The sequence below is a fragment of the Petromyzon marinus genome, chromosome 37, assembly GCF_048934315.1.
Source record: "Petromyzon marinus isolate PM22_M1 ecotype Great Lakes invasive population chromosome 37, UKy_Petmar_22M1.pri1.0, whole genome shotgun sequence".
Taxonomy (NCBI): domain Eukaryota; kingdom Metazoa; phylum Chordata; class Hyperoartia; order Petromyzontiformes; family Petromyzontidae; genus Petromyzon; species Petromyzon marinus.
In genome coordinates this window covers 8841309-8853748 of record NC_133703.1, presented here as the reverse complement: position 1 = coordinate 8853748, position 12440 = coordinate 8841309, and the positions used below count along the sequence as shown (strand labels likewise).

The 12440-nt window shown below is 47.2% G+C and overlaps 1 long non-coding RNA gene across 2 annotated transcripts; it reads right to left on the bottom strand.

Moving 5' to 3' along the window:
- Window positions 1-2217: 2217 nt before the first annotated feature.
- Window positions 2218-9879, bottom strand: LOC142930160 (uncharacterized). Of its 2 annotated transcripts, XR_012946219.1 has the most exons (5): window positions 9673-9879; window positions 5285-5448; window positions 3976-4216; window positions 3236-3371; window positions 2218-2841 (listed from the first exon to the last, which is right to left on the bottom strand). It is a non-coding gene; the product is annotated as an uncharacterized LOC142930160 (long non-coding RNA). The 2 variants fall into 2 exon arrangements; XR_012946220.1 differs by lacking the exon at window positions 5285-5448 and having other exon boundaries at window positions 9673-9859.
- Window positions 9880-12440: the final 2561 nt, after the last annotated feature.

Sequence of the window (12440 nt, the reverse complement as noted above, 5' to 3'; positions counted from 1 at the left end):
GTCTCAAAGGTACGTAGCATGGGTGAGGTACGAGGTTGAGAACCACGTTCCGAGATTAGGCGCTTTGACAGGTTGGGGTCCGAGTAAACTTTTAATGGAGCTCACCCTACGACATTACAGATAGAAGGATAGTGTGCCGGCACAATCCGGACACCCTGCTACACCGAAACAATCTGCTGCACCAAACTCCCTGGTACAGCTAAACACTGGCACGATTGCGCTCAAATACACACAAACTCTCGCTCGGCCAGTTGGTACACAGGTTGTCAGTTGTGGGGGATGCGGGCCCCCGGCTCCCCCCCTGGGGGAGGGCTGATCTCGAGAGGGCTGCGGGCTCCGGACTCCTCGCTCGAGTGAGAGCAGCCGCTACTCGACTCCTCGCTCGCGGTGAGAGGGCTGCCGCTCTCCGGCTCCTCTCCTCGCGCCGCAGCCCCTCGGGTCCGCGGGTCCTGTTTGTGGGGCATAGCTCGGGGCTGGCACGTGGCTGCCTGGAATCAATCCGTCGCTTCTCAGCCACTCAAACGCGACGTCTCCGCTCACACAACCCCGCGCACCACTCACACGAACTAAACGGGGGGTCAGGGGTCAGAGGGCAATGACGTCCTTCGCACACGCGTTGCCGCCGATGCCGGGCAATGGAGATTGTTTAAAGGGCTGCGGGGCGGGGATTTGGAGTCGGTTTTAGAGCGACACACCAATCGCACGCGCGGGACGGGGGGGTCGGGGGTTAGAGGGCAGGGACGTCACTCGTACACGCATAGCCGATTGGGGGGCTGTATGGGAGGTTATTTAAAGGGCTGTGGGGGCGGATATTCGGGATTGGTGTTAGCCCGCAGTCACGAAAGCTTTAAATCGAAATTTATGTTAAGTGTAATGTGTTGGTGTTAATAAATAGTGTTGCCTCCCAAGAAGTTGTGTGCGCCTATCTCAGCCCATTACATATAAGTGTAGATGTGATTATGTAATTCTTGTGTTCAAACAAGTGTAGTGACACAGCGCTGACTGCTGTCCAGCAGCGGCAACTGCAGTGGAAAGTTTGCGCACACGCTGTTGAGCATATATACGGGTGTGCCGGCCGGGCAGAGGAATTGGGGCAAGGGTCATGGAAGACCTCATAGGGAAGCCTCTGGAACCCTCTGGTCGATTCGAGAAGGGAGGCGTGGATAGGGCAGAGCCAAGCCACACCGAGTAGAATATAGAATATAATATAAGCAGCGGAGAGCGACAGCTCCGGGCTGCCGGTTCTGGGAGTGGACTCGTCTCGACGTCGCTGTCGTTGCCACCGCATTCGCCCAATCATTGCGTGGCCAGACAGTCGTTGGCCTTCTCGGTCGACGCCGTCGGTGCAACACGGACAGGGTCGTGTCTAGGCCGGGCTCTATGGCAACGTGGTCGAGAGAGTGAGGCCGGAGTTGGTGTGAACAAGATAATAAAGAGACGATGTCTCCTGCAACTACCTCGTCTCCGACAGTGTGTGCGACACACACCACACGTCGGAAGGAGAACACTTCACAAGTATAAATGCTGCCTGTGTCAGTCGAGTCACATTTGCTCTAATTTATTTTGATGGTGACCTAAGACAGGAGAAGCAAAATGCACTTCTTCAGGAAGTGATATTTTTTTCATAATGCAGAGGCTGTGCCTGATACACATCTTTCACGTGTTGTTTGGCAACCCTGGTGCCCAGTAAACGCCATATGGCCAGATCTTTGCATTGAATTCCAAGTATTAATTCCTCCATACTTGTGCACAGTTGAGTTTTTATTCCATTCCCTTCATGAACCATGTTTTTGAACTTTACATCATAGTAAGATAGTACATGCCGATGAATAATTAATAGATGCTTGAAAACATCTATCCCCCACCATCTGCCTGTGTTTGGCCTAAAACCCAATCACCCAGAATGCCCAAATTCACCTTACATACTCTAGGAATGTAAGCAGGTTAATGCCTGTATATCCATCACAATCATCACTCCCAAATGTGAAGACATGTCACGAGACTCGCTGACTTTTCTTAAAATACTTGAGAAATACAAATCATAGCTGAATATTTTCAATTCCATGTGTATAAGCCTTTGTCTCAGATTTATTGTAAAATAAATATACATGTACAATATAAACATTCAAATATCAGAAAATATTTAATGTATGTTGAATTTCTTTCACACTGTACATAACCAACCATGCTAAACAAGACATGATAAAAACAATCCAAGTCATGGGTTGCATACAATATGCAACTTTGGTTTATTGATTACAAATTACATAAAAGGTTCTGAAATTTTACAATACAGGTATAGTGCAATCTAAATAAGCAAATGTACTTTTACAGTGATTTCCCAAATGTTTATAACTACACAAATACTAGCATGTATGTTCCCAATAAAGTAGTCTCCTTCCAAAATGGCTAAAACCAAAATTAGTTTAGTTGTGCTCACAATATTGTTCACATATCCGTTCTATTTCAAGTGACATTTGAGTCTGTATGGATTTGCTGTGCAAAATACTGCTGCAACCATTCAATAACTCCAACCCTGAACGAACTTTATCACATTTTTCCAATACTTTGTTGTGGCACTTCCATTAACAGGGCAATTACTGTGCCCCATGGGCCCCACAAGTTCACAAGTAATTGCGATTCACACCACAGCACCTGAAGTACCATTGATGTTTAACAACCATGAATTAGCAGGACCAAGCGAACGTATCCTTCTGAGTAGAAACCTCGACCACCGCCATAAAATGCTTTCGGGCTTTCTACATCACGGGTAGTCAGCCATCCTTGTTCTCCTTGATGGTGTCAACCAGCTCTTTCAGACGCGACAGGTGGTACACGGCCCTGAGAAGAGACACGATTGAGAGAAAATTACTTGGTTGACTTATTATCAAGGTGGAAGCCAGAAAAATCTCACCAAGTCTCAGGAGGGTTTGGCAGTGATATTTTGCAAATTTCATCAGCGAGTGGTATGTGAGAGGAAAACGGAGAACCCGGTGAAAACAGAGGGAGTAAAATGCAAAACTCCGGATATAGATTCAAGATTCCATTGCCGTATTACTAACTCCTGGTTACCTAGCAGCCAAAATCTATAATATATGCTATTTCAAAACAGTCTCCCATCCAAGTAATAACCAGGCTTACCTGCTTAGCTTATAACATTCAAAATCTGACATCATACTTAGAGGCGGTGCAGCCTCTATGCTGTGCGTGAGTGTGGATATAAAGATAAATTCACAATGGCGTGGAGGGGTTTTCCCAGGGACGATCAGCCCCTAGAAAGACGTCCGTGTTGAAGCTGCCCGGGGAGGGGGCCTCCAAGCCGGGGGAGTCCAACTCCATGTGCGCCCTGCTCAGCAGCTCCTCCAATGAGGCTGTGCATCAAGAATCACGCATCGCACGTCACAACCACATGGGTGGCCGCTCAGCCGTCTCTGTGAGAAAAGACTGAATATGTACCTGAAAACATATGAAATGTCATCTGCTATATACAGACTATATATATATACACACACCTAGGGATCTATTGTCCTCTGACACGGGCTCCTCGTTGGCTACATTCGTAAGGCCGGAGATATCCAAAACTTTGAGCCACTCTGGGTACTTTGGTCTGCTTTGCGGGCTCTGAGCGGCACCTGCTCTCTTTGTGCTGGTATCCGTCTCGTGGCTGCTGGTCTGGGAGTCCACATCGCAGTCACGCAGCCAGGCCGGGTACCTGAGCTCAGGAATGCTCGTGATCCCCGACACATCCAGCTTATCCTTTTGGCTTGTCAACCACCTGAGATAGGTACTTGTCGCACAGCCGCCGTTCGGCAAGTGCTCACGCCTAGTTGCTTCACTGCTCCATAAGTACAACAAAACATTCGTCTGGTTAGAAAAGAAATAATTTTCGGGCTTTGCCGACAAATTTAATGGCATCACGGCCTTGTTGCTTCTCGCTGTTGAGCTCAACCGTTTAGTTGGCTTATTGCCCCTCACCAATGATGCGCCGAAGCTGTGCGCGGTGACCCCGAGAGATGACCGCTTGCCTCTGTGCGACACTGTGAGGTCTCGGTGGGCGCCAGGCGAGCGGAGCAAGGACTTGGAGGAACCGTCAACTGGCGCCGCTAGGAGCTGGTCCGTGGTTAGACTGACCGTCGGGCTATGAGCCACGACCGCTGCAGCGCAGCAGTGAGGCTGCACGTGCCCGAGATGAGGTCCTCCACAAGCAGCATGCCACCTGCAATGTAAGACCCACAGACATTTTACTGGTACACAATGAATTTGCTCTCCCCTAGATTCCTTGACCCCTGAACGGCAATCCTGCAATGTTGCCTTACTTTGCACCATCAGTAACTAATGATGTTATCCGTTTGTGGAGTTTGTGAGAATATGGGATAAATCAGTGCATGAGCTGTTATTGTTTAAACTTCAGATGTGTCCAGTCTAGGATCTGCAAATTTTGACACAAAGGTTGGAGGATCACTTAGATTTCACAAACTTTACAAACTCGATAATCAGTGAAGTTGCTGGAAGATGACAGGAGAAAGAAATGCATGCACCGACCTATCTGTTCAGACCTATGCTATCCTCTCATATGCGTGTGCTTACTGTGGATAGTTTTCTCTGACATAAAATGAACTCATTAATGGAATTTGCCAAGCATCCCAGTGTGGGACTCTCACGAAAATGTATCTTTAGACCTTATTAAGGGTTTTTTTTCTAGGGGAATTACATTACATTCATGATAGCATAGCATAATTGACAAGCACCCAGTACAAGCAAAAAAAATGGGGTTCTCCTCTCCAATTATCCCCCATCCAGTCAACTAGCTTCGATACCTTATGAGACCTCCTTTGCCAGTAACAAGATATAGTAATAGGTTTTTACCCTTTTATCTGGCACAAAAACTGACACTTTTATACAAGGGATCATGTTTGCGATAACCACAACGCAAGTAGTCAAAATGCAAACAAGAAGACGCTAAGAATAAGAAGACGCCTTTTGGCGTCTTCTGGTCCAACACCAGTGGAGACTGGGATCTCAGAAAAGCCGTCTCGGGTGTGGACCAATCAAATTCAAGGACAGTGCATATTATCAGTTGTCTTTTTTGTTTGCATTTTGACTACTTGTGTTGTGGTTATTGCAAACATGATCCCTTGTATAAAGGTGTCAGTGTTTGTGCCAGATAAAAGGGTAAAAACCTATTACTATAGCTTCGATACCATTGCACCGCGTGCACACTCGATAGCCACTCGAGTGCAAGCACCACGGAGCGATTCCTCGCGTGGCGAGAGGCGCAACCCACCTTCATCCACACTGTGCATCCTCCTCTCCTCCGCGCGTCTCCGCTCCGCCATGCTGCGCGGTGCTGTGCTCTGCACGTATCCTGGGTAGCGGTGACGCACAGATTCCGCTCTGCTCAAAGTCCTCGATGTAGGCGTCCAGCGCACCGCTCGCCTACGAGCAGCACTGCTCTCCGCACACCACAGGGCTGTGCTAGCCCCCGCTTCCGGTCCGGAGCAGCGTGCTGCCCAGGCTGCCGCGAGGGCTTGTGTCCGTCACCGTGCTGTCGCCCGAAGGGCTGTTTGTCTCACCACCGTTGCAGTTCATTTTGTACGATTTGGGATGCCCGAACCGGATGGGGCCAGGGAGAGGAATCGCTGTGGCTACCAGGTCACCACTGGTCCTGGTATGGGGGGCACCATGAGGAGCTGCTGTGTGCGGAAAGTGGGTCCGACGTCACAACGCATGGGCCAGCGTCGACCACTTCGCGTTAGCAGCTTCAGCGTTAGGTCTCTTAAGCTACTGTGGCTGTTGTCCTTTTTTCAACAAAAATTCCAGCCTTTCCCATGCTTTCCTTCATCACACCTGCAAGCTCTATGTACAATTGAAGTGTCATAAATGCTCTACCTGCCTACTACTACATTATGAATGATATACATTTAAGAATTAGCTGGAGACAACTCCATGTTTAAAACACACTGTATTCAAAAGAGAAGGCTTAACATTTAACATTGGTTAACGTTTGGCATGTACACCTGCATATCAACAAATTACAGTACTACTAATAAAATGAATGCTACATATTAATAGTGGTATTACAGTAGTATGACTACTTATATTTATATATTATCGCACCTCCGAAGAGCACGGTGGGCTTGGTACGGTGCGAAAGAGATTCAACACACATACAGAATACAATACTTTCCGAGCACATTATGCATACCGAACCTCCAAGTTCCTTACCCTACCCTGAATAACAACGTGTGCAGAGTACAGCTCCTTTTTCAATCCATTGCTGGCTGACAGCTGTCCCATGCTATGCAGCTCCCAGGGGGAGGGGTTATTTACCGTACTTCACCACGCTGGTCAGTGTGAATTTGGTGATGGCAGGGGGCTATAGAAGTGCATTACAACAATGTACTGAACATTGCTGCACAATGTCAGGGTGCTATAGAAGTGCATTACAACCACGTACTGAATACTGCTGAACTGGTGGCAGGGGGCTATAGAAGTGCATTACAACCACGTACTGAATATTGCTGCACTGGTGGCAGGGGGCTATAGAAGTACATTACAACCACGTACTGAATATTGCTGCACTGGTGGCAGGGGGCTATAGAAGTACATTACAACCACGTACTGAATATTGCTGAACTGGTGGCAGGGAGCTATAGAAGTGCATTACAACCACGTACTGAATATTGCTGCACTGGTGGCAGGGGGCTATAGAAGTGCATTACAACCATGCACTGAATATTGCTGCACTGATGGCAGGGGGCTATAGAAGTGCATTACAACCACGTACTGAATATTGCTGCACTGGTGGCAGGGGGCTACAGAAGTACATTACAACCATGTACTGAATATTGCTGCACTGGTGGCAGGGGGCTATAAAAGTGCATTACAACCACATACTGAATATGGCTGCACTGGTGGCAGGGGGCTATAGAAGTGGATTACAACAATGTACTGAATATTGCTGCACTGGTGGCAGGGGGCTATAGAAGTACATTACAACCACGTACTGAATATTGCTGCACTGGTGGCAGGGGGCTATAGAAGTGCATTACAACCACGTACTGAATATTGCTGCACCGGTGGCAGGGGGCTATAGAAGTTCATTACAACCACGTACTGAATATTGCTGCACTGGTGGCAGGGGGCTATAGAAGTACATTACAACCACGTACTGAATATTGCTGCACTTGTGGCAGGGGGCTATAGAAGTGCATTACAACCACGTACTGAATATTGCTGCACTGGTGGCAGGGGGCTACAGAAGTACATTACAACCATGTACTGAATATTGCTGCACTGGTGGCAGGGGGCTATAAAAGTGCATTACAACCACGTACTGAATATGGCTGCACTGGTGGCAGGGGGCTATAGAAGTGGATTACAACAATGTACTGAATATTGCTGCACTGGTGGCAGGGGGCTATAGAAGTGCATTACAACCACATACTGAATATTTCTGCACTGATGGCAGGGGGCTATAGAAGTACATTACAACCACGTACTGAATATTGCTGCACTGGTGGCAGGGGGCTATAGAAGTGCATTACAACCACGTACTGAATATTGTTGCACCGGTGGCAGGGGGCTATAGAAGTTCATTACAACCACGTACTGAATATTGCTGCACTGGTGGCAGGGGGCTATAGAAGTACATTACAACCACGTACTGAATATTGCTGCACTTGTGGCAGGGGGCTATAGAAGTGCATTACAACCATGCACTGAATATTGCTGCACTGATGGCAGGGGGCTATAGAAGTGCATTACAACCACGTACTGAATATTGCTGCACTGGTGGCAGGGGGCTACAGAAGTACATTACAACCATGTACTGAATATTGCTGCACTGGTGGCAGGGGGCTATAAAAGTGCATTACAGCCACGTACTGAATATGGCTGCACTGGTGGCAGGGGGCTATAGAAGTGGATTACAACAATGTACTGAATATTGCTGCACTGGTGGCAGGGGGCTATAGAAGTGCATTACAACCACATACTGAATATTTCTGCACTGATGGCAGGGGGCTATAGAAGTACATTACAACCACGTACTGAATATTGCTGCACTGGTGGCAGGGGGCTATAGAAGTGCATTACAACCACGTACTGAATATTGCTGCACCGGTGGCAGGGGGCTATAGAAGTTCATTACAACCACGTACTGAATATTGCTGCACTGGTGGCAGGGGGCTATAGAAGTACATTACAACCACGTACTGAATATTGCTGCACTTGTGGCAGGGGGCTATAGAAGTGCATTACAACCATGTACTGAATATTGCTGCACTGGTGGCAGGGGGCTATAGAAGTACATTACAACCATGTGCTGAATATTGCTGCACCGGTGGCAGGGGGCTATAGAAGTGAATTACAACCATGTACTGAATATTGCTGCACTTGTGGCAGGGGGCTATAGAAGTACATTACAACCACGTACTGAATATTGCTGCACCGGTGGCAGGGGGCTATAGAAGTACATTACAACCATGTACTGAATATTGCTGCACTGATGGCAGGGGGCTATAGAAGTGCATTACAACCACGTATTGAATATTGCTGCACTGGTGGCAGGGGGCTATAGAAGTACATTACAACCATGTACTGAATATTGCTGTACTGATGGCAGGGGGCTATAGAAGTGCATTACAACCATGCACTGAATATTGCTGCACTGATGGCAGGGGGCTATAGAAGTGCATTACAACCACGTACTGAATATTGCTGCACTGGTGGTAGGGGGCTATAGAAGTACATTACAACCATGTACTGAATATTGCTGCACTGGTGGCAGGGGGCTATAAAAGTGCATTACAACCACATACTGAATATTTCTGCACTGATGGCAGGGGGCTATAGAAGTACATTACAACCACGTACTGAATATTGCTGCACTGGTGGCAGGGGGCTATAGAAGTGCATTACAACCACGTACTGAATATGGCTGCACTGGTGGCAGGGGGCTATAGAAGTGGATTACAACCATGTACTGAATATTGCTGCACTTGTGGCAGGGGGCTATAGAAGTGCATTACAACCACGTACTGAATACTGTTGCACTGGTGGCAGGGGGCTATAGAAGTACATTACAACCACGTACTGAATATTGCTGCACTGATGCTCGCCACGTGAGAGCCACACAGCAGGACAATGCTATACTGTACAATATTGAAATGATTCACCTACAAATACTAAACATTATTGTCTTAACAATCAATACTACTTTTAACATAAACAATAACTAATAAATGCACACGTAGTAATCGCCGTGCTAACCCTTAGCGTGCAATGTGAGCAGAACTTGTGTTGTAAGTCGTACCCAGTCCATTACCGCGCCACACACTCCCATTAACAAACCAACGACATTTACTGAATGTCCTCCTCCTTTACACGGCACAACCAGACAACACTTTGCACACCGAAGTGTCCAAGTCGCGTGCTAAGTGAAGCAAACCCCATTCAATTCTAGATTTAAAGCTTTCGTGGCTGCTAGGATCCATACTCTTTGGTTCTATTGGGTAAAGTCACGTAGGTGAAAATTGTTATTTTATTTTCACCTACGTGACTTTACCCAATAGAACCAAAGAGTATAAACCCCATTCACTCTGCGCTCAGCGTTCAACAAAGTTGAACCTGGCTCGCCCTCACGCCTGCCCATCTCTCTCCGTCTCTCACCGGAGATTATTCCATTGATCGTCTTCGCCTTGCCGTCCAGAGATCCGTGTGGATTATCCGTGAGGGTAGTTAAAGGTCGCGGTTATTCGGAGAAGTTTTTTTTAATTAATTTTCCCGCCACAACCGCCGCGTCGCCAACGGCCGCTGAAGGCGATGTCCGAGACATGCCGCCCGCGCATGCGCACTGAGGGTTGAGAGAAACCTGCGGGGAGGGGCAGCGGGGGGCGGGGAAGCCGCCGCTGTTGGCCACACCCACATTCAGGCCACGCCCATATTTAACTGACGTCACGGTGACATCATTCTGGGTCGGACTTTATCGTGGGCTGGCTGTGCACGCGATGAGCTCCTGACTTCTGACTCTGAATTCGAAAAAAATCAAAGATTCACGATGTCTACCTTCGTCGAGATAGGTAAAGTTTAACGTTAGTGTTAGGGAGGTGTGTTTGTGTTATATGTTGAGCCTGTAGACAAAACTGCTGGGGATGTGCCAGATGTCTCCATCTAACGTTAAGGAGGTTGGAGTCTGGATAGCGCATACCAGGTGTTACAGGCTACATGATGGGAAGCAGAAGGCATTCTAGTAAAATAGGTTTTTGTTTGTACGTCAATGCTCCTCCTTTTCCTTTACCAACCCATACTCACCGGCATGGTGAAGTATGTGCAAATAACCAACACGATTCGTGCAATCGTCAAGAGGCTCTCCAGCAGGGGATTGGCAAAAGGTCGTACAGGAGCAGTTTTGTGAAAAATAATTGATTCTTTCATAATGTACATCTATGATTTATTATTATTGTTCATGTGGGTAACCTCGGCAAGGGGGGAAGCAAGGTCGGGAAGAGCGGGGGATGGGGCCGCTTTTGACCACGCCCATATTTAGGTGACGTCACGTCCTTTTCCTGTGACGTCACTATAGCGGGGAGTTATCCTTGGCTGGCTGTGCATGAGGAGCCCCCGAGTTCTAACTCACAAGATCTGAGATTAGACCAAAGATTCATGATGTCCACATTTGTTGAGATAGGTAAAGTGTAATGTTCGTGCTATGACGGGGCTTTGGGCCACTTTTAAATATTGAGATCTCGTCAGTGTTTTAATCGGACGCTCAGCAGGGTTTGAGCCAGGATAGTGCATAACAGGTCTAAAAGTGTAGTGTCGGGCTACATGGTGGGCAGCAAAGGGCAGTCCATCAAAATTGGTTGTACTATACATACTATACGTCTTCACCAACCCACATTAACCAGAGTGGTGAAATGTGGATTTGAAGCTTTCGTGACTGCAAGGATCCATACTCTTTGGTTCTATTGGGTAAAGTCACGTAGGTAAAAAATAAAACAACAAAAATCACGACGTTTTGGCCACAACACAAGTGGCCTTCTTCAGATGAAGGAACAGAACTGTCAGGACGACAGCACTTCAATTGAAATGTGGTCAAGTAACCACCATGATCTGTGTGGTCACGGGGAAGCTCTCGCAGAAGCTGACAAGCTTCCATCTTGGCAGTAATTATGTTGCCTCTTTTTTTACTCTCAGCGTCTCTGCAGCGCTTGCAGCGCTCGCACTCCTCGCCCCATTCACCCCCCACTCTCCCCCTCTCTGACTTATTTAACTGCCCTAACCCTGGTTTCTCTCCCACTTCAGTAAAACAGTTTCCTTGCTGTGGTTGTCACACCTGATGATGAGTGCTTATGTTGCATTCGAAACGTCGTGATTTATTTCTATTTCTATTTTTTTTTCCACCTACGTGACTTTACCGAAAGAACCAAAGAGTATAGCTGACAAGCTGTCAGGGCAAAAATGACTTTGCATATTCCAACTAATATTTTTTGCCCTGGTTTGTGTCTGACCATGCTGGGCACGGCTTTGTTAAAGTGTACGATATTCAATGGGGTAAAAGTCCCCTAATGGTAATACAACTTTATACCACAGGTGTACTCACACTGGAGCAGCGTCGACATTTATGAGAAAGCTTTACACATGAGTACCATGTGCGGTTCTTTACCGACATTCCCATCCCTGCACCTGCCTCCCCTGTCCCTAATGCAATGAACCCTCTACCCCCACATTACCTATGCAGAGCTCGTGGAGAGAATGAATGAGGAGGAGGGAGCGGAGGGGCATGAGGCTCAGCCTTCAACGGTGCCACAAGACTTTTCGACGTCATCATTTCAATCTACCCTGGCCCAGGTACGATGCGGCACAACGTGGATTTGCACAGCCTATAAATTAACTTGGCTAATGTCAAAGATGGGAGATTCCTGGTATTTACAGATTTAGTTGTTTGCATTCGCCAACTAATGGGCCCCAAAGTGTAGACATGGCTGCTCCTCATTTATAGATTTCCAGCCTTTGCAGCAGTGCGTTTTGGTGACTATACTGTGCTGATGAGTCCGAATGAGGATTACACCGGTCCACAGTTGCATATCACTGCATCACTGCTGCTGTTAGTCTGTCACATTTGCTCAACTTTATTTTGATGGTGGTTTAAGATAGCATTACCACAATGCACTTTAGAAAATACTGATGTTTTTTGTATAATGCACAGGGACTAGATGCTTTGTGTACATATTTCTCCAGGTCTCTGGTTTCCTCCCATAGCTAAATGACACAGTGTAACTGGTATTGGCCAAACGTACCAATGCTGAAAAAATACATGCAAATTATTCAATTGGAATTAAACTAAGCAACTTCGTTCTCGACTGCAAAAAAACAGAACTTGGTAGGACCCTCCTTGAAAATAAAAATGTAAACTCATTGAGGTTTTCCTGGGTAAA